The following is a 19,357-nucleotide window of genomic DNA, read 5'->3' as shown; positions in this document are numbered from 1 at the left end:
CTATGGGGGACTTTTGGGATAGCATTGGAAATGTAACTGAGGAAAATATGTAGTAAAAATATTAAAAATTAAAAAAAAAAGAAATATTTTTTGGAGATAAAGGTTTGCCAGAACGGTTAAGACCCACAGGTTGAGAACCACTGGCTTAAAGGCAGAGCACTGATTCTAGAGAACTAGCAATTAGCCTGTATTGAACAATTTTGTGTACACATTGCAGGTATGATCACTGCATTTTCATTTCCCTAATGCTAAGATAGACAACTGAAAAAAGCAACATCAGGGGTAGAATCATGTTGGCTCATGGCTTAAGAGATGTCAGGCAGTTGTGGCAGCTGACATATGGAGGAACATAGAAGCTCTCACAAAGATGGCTAAGAATCCGAGAAGGGTGGGGGAGAGGGAAGGTGGGAGCAGAGATAGGACACAGATGTAGAGAGCACTCACATATAGCCTGAATTTCCTAGCTTCTCTTCTCTTTCCTTTTGAATGTATCCCACCCCTCCTCTTATAGAACAGCATTACCCATAGTTGGGGGGCTCTTCCCTTTTTAGCTGATCCTTTCTGGACATCTCAGAATAGCTTTTACTGATATCCTAAGACACTCTTATCCAATCTTCTCAAGATTCAAGAGGAACACAGAGAGCCTATTATCTTCTCTACACCTTAAAGAACTCAGTGAAATGGTACAGCTGATAAACACTTTCTCTGCAGGAAGCAGGAGGCCAAGTGCCATGTCTGGATACTGGAAACTGATCCTCTAAGCCAATTTCCCTCAGCATAATCCATCCTCAATCTTGTTTACTTACCCTACCTGCATCCAAGTTAGGATCAGGATGGGGTAGTGAGACTCCGCCATTATCCTCCATTGCCTTCTTCTTGCCCTTTCCTCTGGGGCTCTTAGTAATGGTTATGATGTGGGCTTTAAATATCATGGTTCCTTTCTGAGAACTTTTTCAGTTCAGAATCAAACATGGCTTGTCAAGCTTAGCTCCTCTATCAGCTTCCCGACACCACACAGTTTCCTAGAATGTCTGTCCAGTCCCCTAGTGCTTACTTACCTAGCTACATGTCTGACGTGAATATGACATCTATGTACACTTCTTTATTTTTTCTGTGTCTTTTGTTTTACCCCAGCACACTAGCTTCATAAACCCTTGACATGCTCAGAAGACCATTCTGTGTAAACCATGGCTTATCACTCTTTGCTATTTGTGACCTCCATTTTGGATATACTAAGGAATTTGCCAGAACTAATAAAATTAACATTCCAGGACGACAAAGAAGGCAAAAAAAAAGAAAAAAAAAGTGGGCAGGGAATGATCCTTTTACTTATAGAAACACACAGGGTAAGGAATAGGATAATAGAAGCTGTAAGACTAAAAACAACACAGTCAAAATGGAGTCTTCATAACGTCCCATCTACATGACCACCGGAACAGAAGCTAAAGGACATTTCAAAGTAGATGGGAGAGAAATAGCACTAGGCCTCAGTGTGAGCGAAGAACGATTGGTACCTAAGGGATGGATCCTGAGAGCTGGGATAAGAGAGTCCTAACCCAGAGGGAGGAACACGAACTGGTATCCAATACCAAATGACCATCCCCGTAATCATATGGACAAGTAACATCATTCAGGTTATAGTCAGGAATGTGTGTGTATATACATATATGTATGTGACAACAATTAATGCAAAAGAGAAGCTATGAATTTGAAAGAGAACAAGGAGGAGTACATGGGGGCGGGGGCTTTGGAGGGAGGAAATGGAAGGGAGAAATGATGTATTATGTTATAATATCAAAAGTAAAAGAAAGAATAAAAAAATTCAAAGAGGAATATATGCTTAAAAGTAAAATGCCAGCCGGGTGGTGGTGGCACAAGCCTTTAATCCCAAAACTTGGGAGACAGAGGCAGGCAGATTTCTGAGTTCGAGGCCAGCCTGGTCTACAAAGTGAGTTCCAGGACAGCCAGGGCTACACAGAGAAACCCTGTCTTGATAAAAACAAAGACAAAAAAAGCAAAAACAACAACACAAAAGTAAAATGCCTTATGGTGGTATGAATCCTTACCACCATTGTACAATAGCAACAAAGGCCTGAATCTTGTTGTTTTTCTACAAAGTGAAATTGTTTTGGCTGATTCCCTAGTTAGAACAGTAGTTCATGCTAACTGCAAAAAAATGTCAGAATTATACAATACATAAAAACCCTTTCCATCTCATAAAATAATCCCAATGACCAGTGAGATAATGACTCTTCATAATACATTAATGAACATAAAGTGCGTGTTTTAACACAAAGGAAAGGAATACATACTATAACTAATGGACCATAATCTACTTTTCTGTTTGGTGTTTTACTGTGGGTATCCCCTATGTCAAAATGAGGTCTTCCAGTCAAAAATAACACAGTGTGGACATCTTTAATTCCACTTCTGCACTTCTGTCTATCTCTCTAACTCTTATGTATATACATGTATATATGTCTATACACAGATATGTATGTATATATGTATATACACATACACACACAAATATGTACATATATATGTATATATGTATATACGTGTATATGTGTATATCATATATGTATATATATATATATATATATATATATATACAGAGAAAGGGAAACATATCAAAAATAACTTTATAAGATGAAAATGGAAGGCAAATATTTTCCCATAACCATTAGGAGGTAAATAAACCCCCCAATAACAGGTTGTAAAGTATAAACCACAAAATGCCATGTATTTTAAAATCTGGCACAAAATAAGAAAAGTACTAAAGGTGATATATAACCTCTATAGAGGTAATTTAAGACATAAAATTACCTTAATGAATAAAAATCTGACCTAAAATATTCATATAACATTTCCCAGTGGAGATAATTGTTAAGGGCAGTTCACCAGATATGACCAATCAGACACGGTTCACAGCCAACTGAAAGTCTTTATTTCAGCAGTTGGGACTACATCCAAGGATTTGGGGGTGTGGATATCAATCTGACTATACAGAACATGAGATTTTTGCAGCCAGAAACCATGTCCTGGCATCAAGCTCCGCAGATGCAGCAGGGATTTACAGAAGCAAACAGTATAACAGAAGCTAAGTTAGCTGGCTCATCTTGAATTCAGGTTCCTAGAACAGAGTTTGGTAATGTTTCATGAGACTCTCCATCAAGAAGGTCAAATTCCACTTAAACCTGATATGGCCTCAGCATACAAAACGGAGGAACCTTTCCACTGTCTTGCCCTGCCATACACTGAGATACAAGATTAAACCATGACCAAGAGACCACAGGATGACCCTGATGTTGTAATATAATATCACAGACTGGGAACAGAACTTGCTTTCACAGTGTTGGGATCCAGAAGTCCATAATCAAGGCAAAAGAAGTTTAGAGTCAAGTGAAGACCATGTTTCTTGTTCCAAGATGGCCCCTCATCCTTGCATATTCACGTGGCCAAAAATGGCCTCTGTTCTCTCCTGACTCCTTACACCAGTTCTAGCATATTGCTGAATATCTCTGTAGTCTAAAGCCTTCCTAAAGGCTCTTTTTAAATCTTTATGTTTAAATCTTGATGTTTATGGGTGTTTCGCCTGTATGTCTGTGCACCAGAAGAGTGCCTGCTACTCATGACGGACTGGTGTTGGAGTTACAGATGATTGTGATCTGTCCCTGGGTGCTGGGAACTGAAATGGATTCTCTGAAAGAGGAGTGTGTGCTCTTAAGCACTAGGCCATCACTCTAGTTCCTCATGTATCTCTTAATGCTACTGCACCAAATATCGTTTCAACACAAATTGTAGAGTAACACCAACATTCAAGCCATATCAAGAGGAATTTCTTCACTGGCTTTTTTATAGCAGGAAAGCTCTCAAACATACAACCTAGAAAGATGCACGTCACTGTTATTGCCTAAAGTCCAAGTTACAGTATGATTGAACAGCTTTACTGTTCTTACTGTTCTAGTGCAAATAGAAATGACACCTTCTTCAGCACAGAGTTCATGGTCATCTGAACAATAACACACATTGTCTGTTTATTACTAACAAGAGAGACTAATGGAAATGAAGTATGGTGAGCAGAAGGACAGTACTACCCACTAGACTGCAATCAGATGAGTTTATAACTTCTCTTTTCTAATTGTAAGGTTTCTTTTTCATTTTATAATTTTTATTATTTGTTCTTTGAAAATTTCATATATGTATATTGTTCATTCAGATTTCTCTCTCCACATATCCTATCTCCCTACCATCTCTATCAACCCTCTCTCCTCCATGGTAGTCCTTTTCCATAATGCATGCCCTTTGGTTTTGGTTTTGGTTTTGGTTTTGGTTTTGGTTTCTGATCCATTTAAATAAACCAGATCTACCTGTGTGACCACTGGATTGGGAATATCAGAGTCTGGTGGAGGCCATTCATCAGCTAGTAAGCAATGATCCCTCATCTTCCAGAATGTATTAGTACCAGATACTTTAGCATGAATTAATACAGACTCTGTTCACCTCCTCTGTCTATGGATGATGATGTATGTGTACTGTGTGCCTGGTGCCAATGGGGGGCAAATGAGGGCATCGAATGTGGGTCTCATGAATGGTTGTGATCCACCATGTAGGTGGTGGGAACCTGAGTCCTCTGGCAAGAGCAACGAGTACACTTAACTGTTAAGCCATCTCCTGGGCTGTTATACCTGACTGTTGATGGACCCATGCTGTTTGCAATGGCTAGCTGTTACAAGAAAAATGGCCATTGATGACCGACTAGGCCATCCTCTGTTACATATGCAGCTAGAGCCATGAGTCCCACCATGTAGTTATCTTTGGTTGGTAGTTTAGTGCCAGGGAGTTCTGGAGATACAAGTTAATTCATATTGTTGTTCCTCCAATGGGGCTGCAAATCCCTTCAGCTCCTTGGGTACTTTCTGTAGCTCCTTCATTGGGGACCCTGTGCTCCATCCGATGGATGACTGTGAGCATCCACTTCTGTATTTGCCAGGCACTGGCAGGGCCTCTCAGGAGACAGATATTATCAGGCTCCAGGCAGCAAACTCTTGTTGGCATCCTCAATAGTGTCTGATTTTGGATATTGTTAATGGGGTGTACCCCAGGTGGGGCAGTCTCTGGATGGTCATTCCTTCAGTGTCTACTTCATGCTTTGTCTCTGTAATTCCTTTCATGGGTATTTTGTTCCTCCTTCTAAGAAGGACCAAAGTATCCACACTTTGGTCTTCCTTCGTCTTGAGTGTCATGTGTTTTGTGAATTGTATCTTGGGCTAGTATCCACTTATCAGTAAGTATATAACATATGTGTGCATTAGTGATTGGATTACTTCACTCAGGATGATATCCTCCAGATCCATCCATTTGTCTAAGAATTCATTGTTTTTAATAGCTGAGTAGTACTCCATTATGTAAATGTATCCATTCCTTTGTTGAGGGACATCTGGGTTCTTTTCAGCTTCTGGCTATTATAAATAAGGCTGCTAGAAACATGGTGGAGGATGTGTCCTTATTACATGTTGGAGCATCTTCTGGTTATATCTTCTGCTGTATCTTCCAGGAGTGGTAATGCTGGATCCTCTGGTAATATTATGTCCAATTTTCTGACAAACAACCAAACTGATTTCCAGATTGGTCATAGCAGCTTGCAATCCCACCAGCAATGGAGGAGTGTTCTGATTCTGCCACATCCTCGCCAGCATCTGCTGTCACCTGAAGTTTTGATCTTAGCCATTCTGACTGGTGTGAGGTGGAATCTCAGGGCTGTTTTGATTTGCATTTCGTAGATAACTATGGATGTTGAACAATTTTTGTAGGTGCTTCTCAGCCATTCAGTATTCTGCAGTTGAGAATTCTTTGTTTAGCTCTGTACCTCATTTTAAAAATAAGGTTACTTGTTTCTTTGGAGTGTAACTTCTTGAGTTCTTTGTTTATATTGGATATTAGTCCCCGATCAGACTTAGGATTGGTAAAGATCTTTTTCCAAATTGTTGGTTGCCCTTTTTGTCTTATTGACAGTGTCCTTTGCCTTGCAGAAGTTTTGCAATTTTGAAGTCCCATTTGTTGATTCTTGATCTTACAGCACAAGCCATTGTTATACTGTACAGGAATTTTCCCCCTGTGCCCATGTCTTTTCGGCTCTTCCCCACTTTTTGTAGAAGGAGATAAGAATGCATCAATTCACATTCTTCTACATGCTAACTTCCAGTTGAGCCAGCATCATCTGTTGAAAATGCTGTCTTTTTTTCACTAGATGGTTTCAGCTCTTTTGTCAAAGATCAAGTGACCATAAGTGTATGGGTTCATTTCTGGGTTTTCAGTTCTATTGCATTGATCTACCTGTCTGTCACTGTAGAAGTAGCATGCAGTTTTTATCACAATTGTTCTGTAGCACAGCTTGAGGTCAGAGATAGTGATTCCACTAGAGGTTCTTTTATTGTTGAGAATAGTTTTTGCTATTCTACTTTTTTTGTTTTTTCCAGATGAATATGCAAATTGCCCTTTCTAACTTGGTGAAGAATTGATTTGGGATTTTGATGGGGATTGCATCAAATCTGTAGATTGCTTTCGGGAAGATAGCCATTTTGACTATATTAATCCTGCCAATCCCTAAACATAGGAGATCTTTCCATCTTCTGAGATCTTCTTCAATTTCTTTCTTCAGAGACTTGAAGTTCTTATCATACAGATCTTTCACTTGCTTAGTTAGAGTCTCACCAAAGTATTTTATGTTATTTGTGACTATTGTGAAGGGTGTTGTTTACCTACTTTCTTTCTCAGCCTGTTTATCCTTTGTGTAGAGAAAGGCCACTGATTTGTTTGAGTTAATTATATATCCAGACATTTCACTGAAGTTGTTTATCAGGTTTAGAAGTTCTATGGTGGAATTTTTAGGGTCATTAATGTATACTATCATATCATCTGCAAATAGTGATATTTTGACTTCTTCCATTACAATTTGTATCCCTTTGGTCTCCTTTTGTTATTTAATTGCTCTCACTGGGACTTCAAGTACTATATTGAATAGGTAGGGAGAATTTGAGCAGCCTTGTCTAGTCCCTGATTTTAGTGGGATTGCTTCCAGCTTCTTTCCATTTCGTTTGATGTTGGCTATTGGTTTACTGTATATTGCATTTATTATGTTTAGGGATGGGCCTTGAATTTCTGATATTTCCAAGACTTTTATCATGAATGGGTGTTGGATTTTGTCAAATGCTTTCTCAGCATCTAATGAGATGATCATGTGGGTTTTTTTCTTTGAGTTTGTTAAAATAGTGAATTACATTGATGGATTTCTGTATGTTGAATAATCCCTGCATCCCTGGGATGAAGCCTACTTGATCATAATGGATGACCGTTTTGATGTGTTCTTGGATTGAGTTTGAGAGAATTTTATTGAGTATTTTTGCATTGATATTCATAAGGGAAATTGGCCTGAATGTCTCTTTCTTTGTTGGTTCTTTGTGTGGTTTAGGTATCAGAGTAATTGTGGCTTCATAGAGCAAATTGGGTAGATTACCTTTCATTTCTACTTTGTGGAATAGTTTGAGGAGTATTGGTATTGGTTGTTCTTTGAAGGTCTGATAGAATTCTGCACTAAACCCATCTGGTCCTGGGCTTTTTTTTTTTTTGGTTGGAAAACTATTAATTAGTGTTTCTATTTCTTTAAGTGATATGGTACTACTTTGATCATTAATCTGATCCTGATTTAACTTTGATATCTCAGATCAGTCTAGAAAATTATCCATTTCATCCAGGTTTTCCAGTTTGGTTGAGCATAGCCTTTTGTAGTAGGATCTGATGATTTTTGGAATTTCCACAGATTCTGTTGTTATGTCTCCCTTTTCATTTCTGATTTTGTTAATTAGGATACTGTCCCTGTACCCTTTAGTTAGTCTGGATAAGGATTTATCTATTTAGTTGATTTTCTCAAAGAGCCGGCTCTTGGTTTGTTTTATTCTTTATATAGTTCTTTTTGTTTCAATTTGGTTGATTTCAGCCACGAGTTTGATTATTTCATGCCTTTTACTCCTCTTGGGTGAATTTGCTTTCTTTTTTTCTAGAGCTTTTAGGTATTCTGTCAAGCTGCTAGTGTATGCTATCTCAAGTTTCTTTTTGGAGGCACTCAGAGCTATGAGTTTTCCTCTTAGGACTGCTTTGTGTCCCATAAGTTTTGGTATGTTGTGGCTTCATTTTCATTAAACACTAAAAAGTCTTTAATTTCTTTCTTTATTTCTTCCTTGACCAAGGTATCATTGAGAAGAGTGTTGTTCACCTTCCACATGTATGTGGGCTTTCTATTATTTCTGTTGTTATTGAAGATCAGTCTTAGTCCGTGGTGATCTGATAGATGCATGGGGTTATTTCAATACCTTTGGATCTGTTGAGGCCTGTTATGTGACCTATTATAAGGTCAGGTTTCTCAAGGGTACCATGAAGTGCTGAGAAGAAGGTATATCCTTTTGTTTTAGGAAAAAAAAATGTTCTATCGATATCTGTTAAATCCATTTGTTTCATAACTTCTGTTAGTTTCACTGTGTCCCTGTTTAGCTTCTGTTTCCATGATCTGTCCATTGGTGAAAGTGGTGTGTTGAAGTCTCCCACTATTATTGTGTGAGGTACAATGTGTGCTTTAGTAAAGTTTCTTTAATGTATGCAGCTGCCATTGCATTTGGAGCATAGATGTTCAGAATTGAAAGTTCATCTTGGTAGATTTTCCCTTTGATCAGTATGAAGTGTCCCTCCTTGTCTTTTTGATAACTTTAGGTTGAAAGTCAATTTTATTCGATATTCAAATGGCTACTCCAGCTTGTTTCTTCAGGACCATTTGCTTGGAAAATTGTTTTCCAGTCTTTTACTCTGAGGTAGTGTCTGTCTTTGTCCCTGAGGTGGGTTTTCTGTATGCAGCAAAATGTTGGCTCCTGTTTATGTAGCCAGACTGTTTGTCTATATCTTTTCATTGGGGAATTGAGTCCATTGATATTAAGAGATATTAAGGAAAAGTAATTGTTGCTTCCTGTTATTTCTGTTGATAGAGTTTGATTCTGTTTATGTGGCTATCTTCTTTTAGGTTTGTTGAAAGATTTCTTTCTTGTTTTTTCTAGGGCCTATTTTCCATCCTTGTGTTGGAGTTTTCCCTTTATTATCCTTTGAAGGGCTGGATTCGTGCAACGATTTTGTGTAAATTTGGTTTTGTCATGGAATACTTTGATTTCCATCTATGGTAGTTTAGAGTTTTGTTGGGTAGAGTAACCTGTGGTGGCATTTGTGTTCTCTTAGGGTCTGTATTATGTCTTTCCAGGATCTTCTGGTTTTCATAGTCTCTGGTGTAATTCTAATAGGTCTTCCTTTATATATGTTACTTGACCTTTATCCTTAATGCTTTTAATATTCTTTCTTTGTTTTTTGCATTTGGTGCTTTGATTATTATGTGACCAGAGGAATATCTTTTCTGGTTGAGTCTATTTGGAGTTCTGTAGGCTTCATGTATGTTCATGAGCTTCTCTTTCTTTAGTTTAGGGAAGTTTTCTTCTATAATTTTGCTGAAGATATTTACTGGTCCTTTAAGTTGGAAATCTTCCTTCTCATCTATACCTATTACCCATAGGTTTGGTCTTCTCATTGTGTCCTGGATTTCCTGGATGTTTTGGGTTAGGAGATTTTTGCGTTTCGCATTTTTTTTATTGTTGTGTCAATGTTTTCTATGGAATCTTCTGCACCTGAGATTCTCTCTTCCATCTCTTGTATTCTGTTGGTGATGCTTGCATCTATGACTCCTGATTTCTTTCCTACATTTCCTATCTTCAGACTTGTCTCCCTTTCTGATTTCTTTATTGTTTCTACCTCAATTTTTAGATCCTGCATGGTTTTGTTCAATTCCTTCACCTGTTTTGTTGTGTTTTCCTGTAATTCTTTTAGGAATTTTTGGTTTCCTCTTTAAGGGCTTCTACCTGTTTACCTGTGTTCTCCTGTAATTCTTTAAGGGAGTTCTTAATATCCTTCTTAATATCCTCTACCAGCATCATGAGATATGCTTTTAAATCCAAATTTTGCTTTTCCCTTGTATTGTGGTATCCAGTACTCACTGTGGTGGGAGTACTGGGTTGTGATGATGCCAAGTAGTCTTGGTTTTTGTTGGTAAGATTCTTGCATTTGCCATTCTCAATCTAGTAATCTCTGGTGTTAGATGTTCTTGTTCTCTTTGGCTGGAGCTTGCACTCCCTATGAGTCTGTAAGCCTGTGTCAGCTCTCCTGGGAGATCAGTTCTCTCCTAGCAAGACCAGTGCACAGGGGACTAAGGAACAGCCCCACCTCCTGGCTGCAGATGTAGGCCCATAGGAGCCTGTCCCATCTGCTCTGCTGCTTCTGCAATGTGTGTGCTCCTGAGTGGACCTACCTTAGAGAGTCACTGGAGAGAAAAAAAAATTGCAAAGTTGTATTTATAAGCAAGAAATTGGTTTCAGTTGAATTACTGTTATTTTATCATTTGGTTAATTCACTTGATGGTCATTAATAACTGTAAGAGACTCAACACAGAACATGTAGGTGATTTACAGGAGAGCATAGAGAAATACATGAGTAAGCCAAAAGCTGATGAAAATCATATATATATATATATATACACATACATGCATACACAAATATAAGAGGAATTATCTCATCTTAACCAAATTCCCAATACTGTGTTGCCTGAACTAATAATAACTCAAGAAAATTATTTAAGATGTATCAATTAACTACTATGTCAACAGCAAATACACTAAAGCTTAAGAGCTCAAAATTTTTCTTTTCATAAAGATGTAATGTGAGAGGTATTATTATTTCCATCATCCCCACCATCATTATTATTCATATATACACCTGATAGCATTAGCAGAGATGGATCAACTAACACTGATGATCCGTTGATGAGATGACAATCCCCTCCATTGACAGCTATCTGGTACTGAATGTAAACTTGGAGCTCACCTGAGATTATTGCCTGCATTCCTTGATTCTCTTTCCACGTGGTAGTTAGAACTTTCTCAGTGTCGTGTGTGGTCTTCAGCAAGAGAACACAGAGAGTAGCTTATTACTAAGAGTCCGGAAGTGAAAACTGCCTGCACCTGACACAATATTCCCTCCAGCATATATTTACGCTCCTAAAGGGACTAGCAGGTGAGCCTAAATTCAAGAACAGGCTAAACTAAAGCATAAATATTAGAAGGTGTGTCTGAATAAAAGCCCTAAAGAGTAAGATTCTGTTGTAGCATCCCCCCACCCCCAGTTCTAGCTCCACAGCACCTTCTCACATGCAAAACTGTAACCTTCTAACTTCAATTTTAAATTCATTTATTTATTCACTTTACAACCCAATATCAGTCCTTCCTCTCTGCATCATACCACCCACACAAGTCCTCACTCTTTTGAGAAAGGGAAGTCCCCTTCTGGGTGTCACCTCCCACTAACCCCCCACACACACTTGAAGAGCTCCACACTCGTTCTAACTTCTAAGAGCCACAGAAATCTCAGATCAACTGGTGTAACATCAGATTCTCATGTGGAGGCTGGGATATCATTGATTAAATCAGTCACCATGTAAAGAAGACTTCTCAGTCAAAACTCTAGATCTAAAGAACAACTACATTGTGTGTCAAGTTTCCAATATTTCTACCTTCCTTATACCTCCAGTATATATTATGTAGAAAGTCTAACCTAAGAAGATATTAAGGAAAAGCACATAGTAATCCGCAGCCCACAATAGTTATAGTAAGATACATAATTTGGTCCATTATGGAGTATGATGATCAAACTTTAGTTCCTATGATAATCAGGAAGATTTTATATATATATATATATATATATATATATATATCACTATTTTTGGCAGTCCGATGTAAGCCACACAGACTAATCCTGGAATGATTAGCCAAAGTAATTTCTATAATTGTTTTAGATTTCTGCCAATAAAAAAAAAGATTATAAGTAGGGAAGAGACACCAAACATAAATTGCATTGCATTCAACGTTCACAGAAAACATGGGCCCCCTGAAGAGAGATGGAGCTGTACAAACAGTTAAGTGTGACATTTATACCTAACAATATAGAGTCCCATGCGAGACTCCACTGGATGGATTGTCAGAGCTGATTTAACCCTACAGAAGGAAACACAAGCACTACTGAAGATAACATTAGAATATAAAGGGACTGAAGCAAAGGGGTGCTGAGGGATGTAAATAAAAACTAACAGTCTGCAGAATTTGGAGTAACACAGGCTTTTCTAAAGCATGTTTTATAGAACTCTTACGACGGTGCCAAAAGTTCACAAATTTGTTGAAAACTATAAACTTATGGATGCTGAAAACAGTGAAAAGATATTTTGAAAAATGTGAAGAAAAATACAAAGTCCTCCTGCCTGCAACTTATAACTAGTGACAATATCTTCTATAAGAAAAAGCAAAACAATGTTTTCAGAAAAAATCTGAATCTGTAATCAGCAGATTCACACTTCAGAAGAGGGTAAGGAAAAATTTCAGGTAGAAGAATAGAGATGTCACATGGAAACATAGATCTGTGAAATAGAGTGGAAATTAGAAATAACAAGAGTGTATGTAAATTGAAATTTGCCCTCTAAGATCTTTAAAAGCAAAGTAATGACAATGCATTATTAAGTAAAATATGAAACTGAATTTTATATAAAAATAACACAAAGCATGAGGGGAACCAAATAATATTGTTGAAGTGCTGTTAAACCCTATATACCACATGTACAATGCAAGTTTAAAATATATCAAGCTCCAGGGTAGCTGATAAAATATAATAATCTAAAATAAGAAACAAAGTTAAATATTGACTTCTGTTTGGCATACGATATAAGCAATCCATCTAACATAATCAAAGAATAATAAAAAATGGGAAGAAAATGATGGATGGATCAGAGCAAACACATATCAAGGCAATAATCGACTTAGGCCCAACTGTGATGGTTATATAATATTTAAATGGATTAAAGTATCCAATTGACAGATTTATAGACTAGTTATAAAAGTAAAAACAGATATTAAGAAAACAAGCTTTACAGTAGATTCAAAGATGGAAGAGGTTTATTGTTTAAGTACTCAGGAACTAAGATAATGGGAGTGAGTTTCTCTGAACAAGGAACACAACATAAAATAATGTATATTTCAAATAACTAAAGAGCTGGTGTCCTGAAAGTCTGCATGTGCGCATCTACTGACTATGCAGCTCAGACCAAGAACAAAGCAGAAGTCTGAAAAGAGGTAAATAGATGCTTAGGTTTGGTGTCTTCTAAGCAACGGGGTTTTCTGTCAGTCATGGGAGAAGTAATAAGAAATCTGGAAAGATATTACAAATTAAAGCAACCCTATCACCCAACTTGAATCTAATTAATATGCACAGACACACAAACTACAGGTAGCAGAATATATATTCTTTCTAAATGCACCTGAAAACGTTACTGGATTCAAGGCCATAAAATGAATCTTACTAAATGAAATAGGATCCAAGCAATAAAAATACATGTTCTCTGACAAAAATTAGATTAGAAATCAACAAAGCAACCTGTAAAGTCTAAAGATATTTGTAAACTAAACAACACAATTCTAGTAGCTTACAACAATGGCAAAAAAAATAGTTTGCATCCATGGCTCAAATGAAAATCTTAAGGAGGATTTTTTATTAATTTATTCTCTCATATATTACATCCTGACCATAGTTTTTCCTCCCTCCCTCTGTCACCCACCTCCCCTCCCCCTCCCCACCTCCAACTACTCCCTTTCCATCACTTCTCCATTTCCCTGCAGAATATCTCTCCGAGATATCAACCAAACAAGGCATATCCGGTTGCAATAAGATTAAGCACATGACCTTAATTATTAAGGCTGGACAAGACAGCCCAATAAGATAAGGGTCTCAAAAGCAGGCAAAAGCACTAGAAATAGCTCTTGCTCTCTCTGTTAGGAATCTCACAAAACACCAAGTTACACAATTATAACATAAGCAGAGGCACTAGGTTGGACTTCTGCATGCTCCCTGATTGCCAGTTCAGTCTCAGTGAGGCCCTGAATTCAGGTTAGTTGATTCTGTGGGGTTTTGTGGTGTCCTTGATCCCTCTGGCTTCTACAGTCCTTCCTCCAGTTCTTCAGCGGGATTCACCAAGCTCCTCCCAAGGTTTGGCTGTAGGTCTCTGTATCTGTTTCCACCAGTGGCTGGATGAAGCCTCTCAGATGACAACTGGGTCAGGAACCAATCTGTGAGTATAACAGAATACCATTAGGCATCATTTCATTGGCATTTTGTTTTTGTCAGCCATGCTTGATTCTATCTTAGGTCTCTGAGCCATCCAGCTTCTGGTTTCTGGTTCATCAGGCAGTGTCTGGGATGGGTCCCCTCTCGTGGCACTGGTCTCAAGCTGGACCAGACATTGGTTAGCCACTTCCATAATCTCTGTGCCATCTTTACCCCCGTGCATCATGCTGGCAAAAGAAAGTATTTTGAACTGTATTAAAATAAAGCCACAGCACATCAAAATCAGGGGTTGTTAATTATGGGTTATGACTTGCTAAACAAGCATTTCAAGATCAATTTATGGGTTTAGACTATTATAAGGAAAATGATGGAGTAATCTCAGTGATTTGAGCACCCAAAATGACCTAAGAGGAAAATGAGAAACCAACCCAAAATTAAAAAAGGAAAGAAATAATGAAAGAGCACTAGTACCATAATATTTATTTTTAACGAAAGAAAAAATGAATTACCCATGCAGGACTGAGATCAGGGACCCACTACTACAGGACCTACAAACACTGAAATGATAGAAGAGAGGCGTAAACAACTGTGTGCAGCCAATTCGTGCCTCGGGCATAGAAAGAAGCTTCACAGGATCTAATTCCTAGCACCAAATTAGAAAATAAAAATCGGAATTACCTCAGTAAGTGTAAAAGATACTGACGTCATAATACTGTCACAATGTGGAAAATCCCAGGCCAGGTGACTCACTGAGAAAATGTAATAAACATTTTAAAAAGTAAATAACTCATTTCATGCAATAATTTTCAAAAAATATATGAAACAGTTCCATATTCACCGCCTGACAAATAACTTCCTAAAGATGTTATAAAAATTGTAGACAAATAATCTTCATGAGTAATAGACACAGAAAGCAAACATTAGGAAAATGTATATGATCTATATGTATGTATAATATGTATGTGTATGATGATGAATATGTGAAAACTACAGAAAAGGAGGCTAGGAATTTGAAAGAATACAAGAGGGCACGTGTGTGTGTGTGTGTGTGTGTGTGTGTGTGTGTGTTTCCCAGGATCTGAGACTGGAGGCAATGAGGCTCTGGGGAATAAATTAGTAGGGAGTAGGAACAATAAAGGAAGGAGAATCTACCAAATACATCCTTTAAAGATATCATAATATCTAATACCCTGTATGCTAATATTTAAAGAGTATTATCAAATATAGCTCAATATTTATAAAAGAAATAAAACCTTATTATCAAGTTGAATTCATACCAGGAATGAAGTTTGCTCAATATTTAAAAGCCAATTGGTATAATTCATAATTCCTGTAATTGATATCAACAAACCACAGAAATGAACTATGTACATATTTATCACCTATGGGTCTAGTTGTTGGTAGGTCTTATTTAGGTAGCCATGTTGATATGCGTACATGGATGTAGCTTATGGCATTTCTAGGAGACACATTTCCATTGGAAACTTCCTGATATTCTGCCTCTTATAGTCTTTCTGCCCACAATGATCACTGAGCCTCAGATACAGGAACTGTGTTGTAGCTCTTATTAATTGGGACTGGATACCATGTGATCTCTTGTTCTCTACATTTTGATTGGTTTTAGTTTGTGTAATGTCCTCTGTGTATTACAGAGTATTGTACTGCAAGAAATGGATGAAAACAGCCTTAAGGAAAAAAAAAAACCCTGGATATCAGACAGGCTAACACAGAAGGAAAACTCTCTCAGTTCTTAACCCTAGGCAGAAAACTTTGGTCAGTTAGAGAATCGTAAGAGGAGGAGAATTACTTTTTCCCCAGGAAGAGCCCCTCAACTGGTTAACCAATACTAAGTGGTCAGCCCTAAGATGGTGACCTAAAGGTCACACTACACAGACTGAACAGATTATATTTAGAAGTATCTATATCTGTACAAATACTTATAGAGAGATATAAAATACGTATGATATATATGCCATATATGTGCTATATATATTGCAACAATTAAAGGGAAAGAGGCCATGAATTTGAGAGAAAACAAGGGGTTTTGCATGGGAAGAGTTGGAAGGAGGAAAGGAAAGGGGGAAATAATAAAATTATTATAATTTCAAAAACCAACAAATTATTATAAATAAAAATGCCTAGTCTGTTGTAAATTGTGCATACAGCTTACTTATCATGTTTTGGGTGTGTTTGAGCCTGCTCACTGTGATGCAGTCCTGATACAACCAGCCTCATAAAGTGGGGGTGTTTATTTTGCTCATGATTTCAGGATTTCTAGCCCATGATCAGTTGGCCCAGAGCCTTTTCAGTGTGCAGTGAGGAAAATAGGGAAACCAGGAGCACCCGGAAGAGCCAAGCCATTTATCTTGTAGCCAGAAAGTGAAAGAAAGGAAGACAATGAGGCTGGAGTCCCATAGTCCCCTTTAAGGGCACGACCTGCTAGCCACAGGACCTCTCTCCTGGCCTTAAGTTCCTAGAACATTCCAGTAGGACCAAGTTTTCACACATGAGTTTTAAGGGAACATTTAATACACTGGCAATGATTATTTAAGTTGTTGCTGTTTTCTGACTATTTGATCAAGTTGTATATAAATATCTCTGTATATGTATCCCAATACACATACACAGGCATATAGGCACATACACCTCTTTAGGGGACATTCTTATGGATGGCTTGCTAATCATAACCCATTTTTGTTGTTTTTAATGGCAAACTTTTTCCTAAGTAGCTGTTGGAATTTGCTCAGCTTAATGCTACTGTAAACTTTCATTTTAGTCAGTCTAGCTAGGGCACTGAGGCACCTACTTACTTTGGGTTCCATTTTCATTTTCTAAATTATTGTTTCTAGACTGAGCACTTTTTCTATCAGGAGTCATGTGTTTATTCTCTCTTGTGAAGTTTGTTTAATGTTTCCACACTCACATTAGTATGCCTGCTTGTTTTTCTGGCCATGTCTTCATGGTACAATATTGAGTGATTTGTTTTTGCTTTCCTTTCTAATATTTTGCTAACTAGGTCAATAGTCAAATAAGAAAATTGCATGCAAGCTTGTTTTAGCCTACATAACATATTTATGATATTCTATTTATTCACTCTTATGATAGAAATAATAATTTCCAGTTTAAGGTTCTTATAAACAGTAGCGCAGTAAAAAATCCTGTAAAATACATGGGTGTCAGAAGAGAGGCTGTTGGGCCTCAAATAGCAGAAATAAGACATCAAAATCTATGCAGAAAGATTCATTACTTAAATCCTTAGTATTCACTTTTCTGACATTCAGACCTGTATTCCAGTGATAGCAAGAAGAAGAAAAAACTAAAAATAGAAACCAAAATGAAGTGAGGTTTGCTATTAGAGGTCTGTGCTTATCTGCATATCTTTGGAATTGACCTGTCTGGAGCAACAAGGAAAGAAATAACAACCCTATATGTAGAAAACTGGGACTGGGTGAGCCAGATGCTGTAATGGAGACACACACCAGAGCCACCAAAATACAGTGTGTTTGCCATATCCAATTGAATGAGAGGCATGTTTATTGTATGCAAATGAACAAAAAGTAGGTCAGCTAATCTCTTCAGGGGCACAGTCCCAGAGCACAGCCATTCAGGAGTAGAAATCTGTGGTTGATACTTTCCATACACCTTGTCAACATTCTTGATAATCCCTGGCAAAGGTCTTGTCATTCCCACGAGTCTGAGCCACTAGGGTCCTTGGCACACCTTTGTTCTTGTCAGTAATACATACTCACTCAGAACTTCATCCGTTCTCTATAGTTTTCAATATTTTGTTACAAAAAATTAAGAAATAGAAAAGTTGAAAGAAAAATATCAGAAATACAAATGTGTCAACCATTTGAACTAGATTGACCTAACTCCTTCCCTCTCAGTCACCATTGATAGGAATTGTGACAGGGGCAATGGGGTTAATAAGGAAATTCAGTGTACAAAATGTTTGAAATTGCATTAACTCTAAAAGTGAAGCCATTTAACTCATTGCACTTTGTAGACCTACTTACACCCTTAGCAGCTCCCTCCCTATGTCTCTCTTGGAGTAAGCATTCCTCTATCTGTGATAGAGTGAGAAGATACACACACAAGCATCACGCTGACATCAAGCAGTACCAAAGCTCCCCTTCTGTGGCTGTGGGATCTTCAAGTCTCCAGGGAAAGGCTCCTGGTTCTCTGGTCATTGTGTCATGATGTTGTCTACAGCTGGAGTTGGGCCTTTTCATGGGTGTGAACTTCTAGTCCCCTGCCTGCCTTGGCCTTTCCTGTTTTCTACAGACTCATATTTTTGACTGTGTCTTTTTTCCTTTTTGTAGACTAGACAGTGCATAGTGGTGTGGAGAGCCATGCTGCGAGCAATTGCCATTATAAGATGGTGCTGGCCTCCGCTGTGCCTAACTAGTAAAAAAGCCTTGTACGCAGGTGCAAGAGTGAACTCACGCCTAGTCACTGCCCATCTCGGGGCGGGGCATAGTAATGGGGTGATGGGCGAGCAACCAATCAGGAGCTGACACGCCACATCAGGTGCTGAAACGCCATGGCTGAGGGCTATATAAGCAATGCCATTTTCTGGGGTCTGGGTCTTCCCTCCTGAAGAAGCAATAAAGCTTTTTGCTGCAGAAGAATCCAGTTGTCTGAGTGTGTTCTTGTTGGCGAGAACAATAGCTCGGGACAAGTGGCACTGAGGAACCCGGGAATTTTATACCATCACACCAGCGCAAGGGAGATCCCCCGTTTGCGGGGCGGAATCAGAACTGCAGGACATTAAGGCTCTGTAAGAGTGAAGACAACCCATTTTGGTTGCCGGAACGACTCACCCACAAGATAGTAATCAAGGATGGTGTGGAAGATGCTAACCTCCTGAGGACTGCTCCTGATGCTGACAATGCTGAACTTGTCTCAGGTTCCTAGTATGATGGGCAAACAGAGATGGGCCATTCTCTTGACTTTCCCTAAACCAATGCCAGTTCTCCATGATGCTATAGTTTTTCCAAAATTCTTTACTACTAATAAAACATTAGATTTACCATATCTACCCTATGATCCCACCCGAGCATCATTAGGAGAAAATCGCTCTTTATTAGAACAGGGTTCTTTATGTTTT

The sequence above is a fragment of the Mus caroli genome, chromosome 14 (genome assembly GCF_900094665.2).
Source record: "Mus caroli chromosome 14, CAROLI_EIJ_v1.1, whole genome shotgun sequence".
Taxonomy (NCBI): domain Eukaryota; kingdom Metazoa; phylum Chordata; class Mammalia; order Rodentia; family Muridae; genus Mus; species Mus caroli.
Note: the sequence above shows the minus strand (reverse complement) of the source record.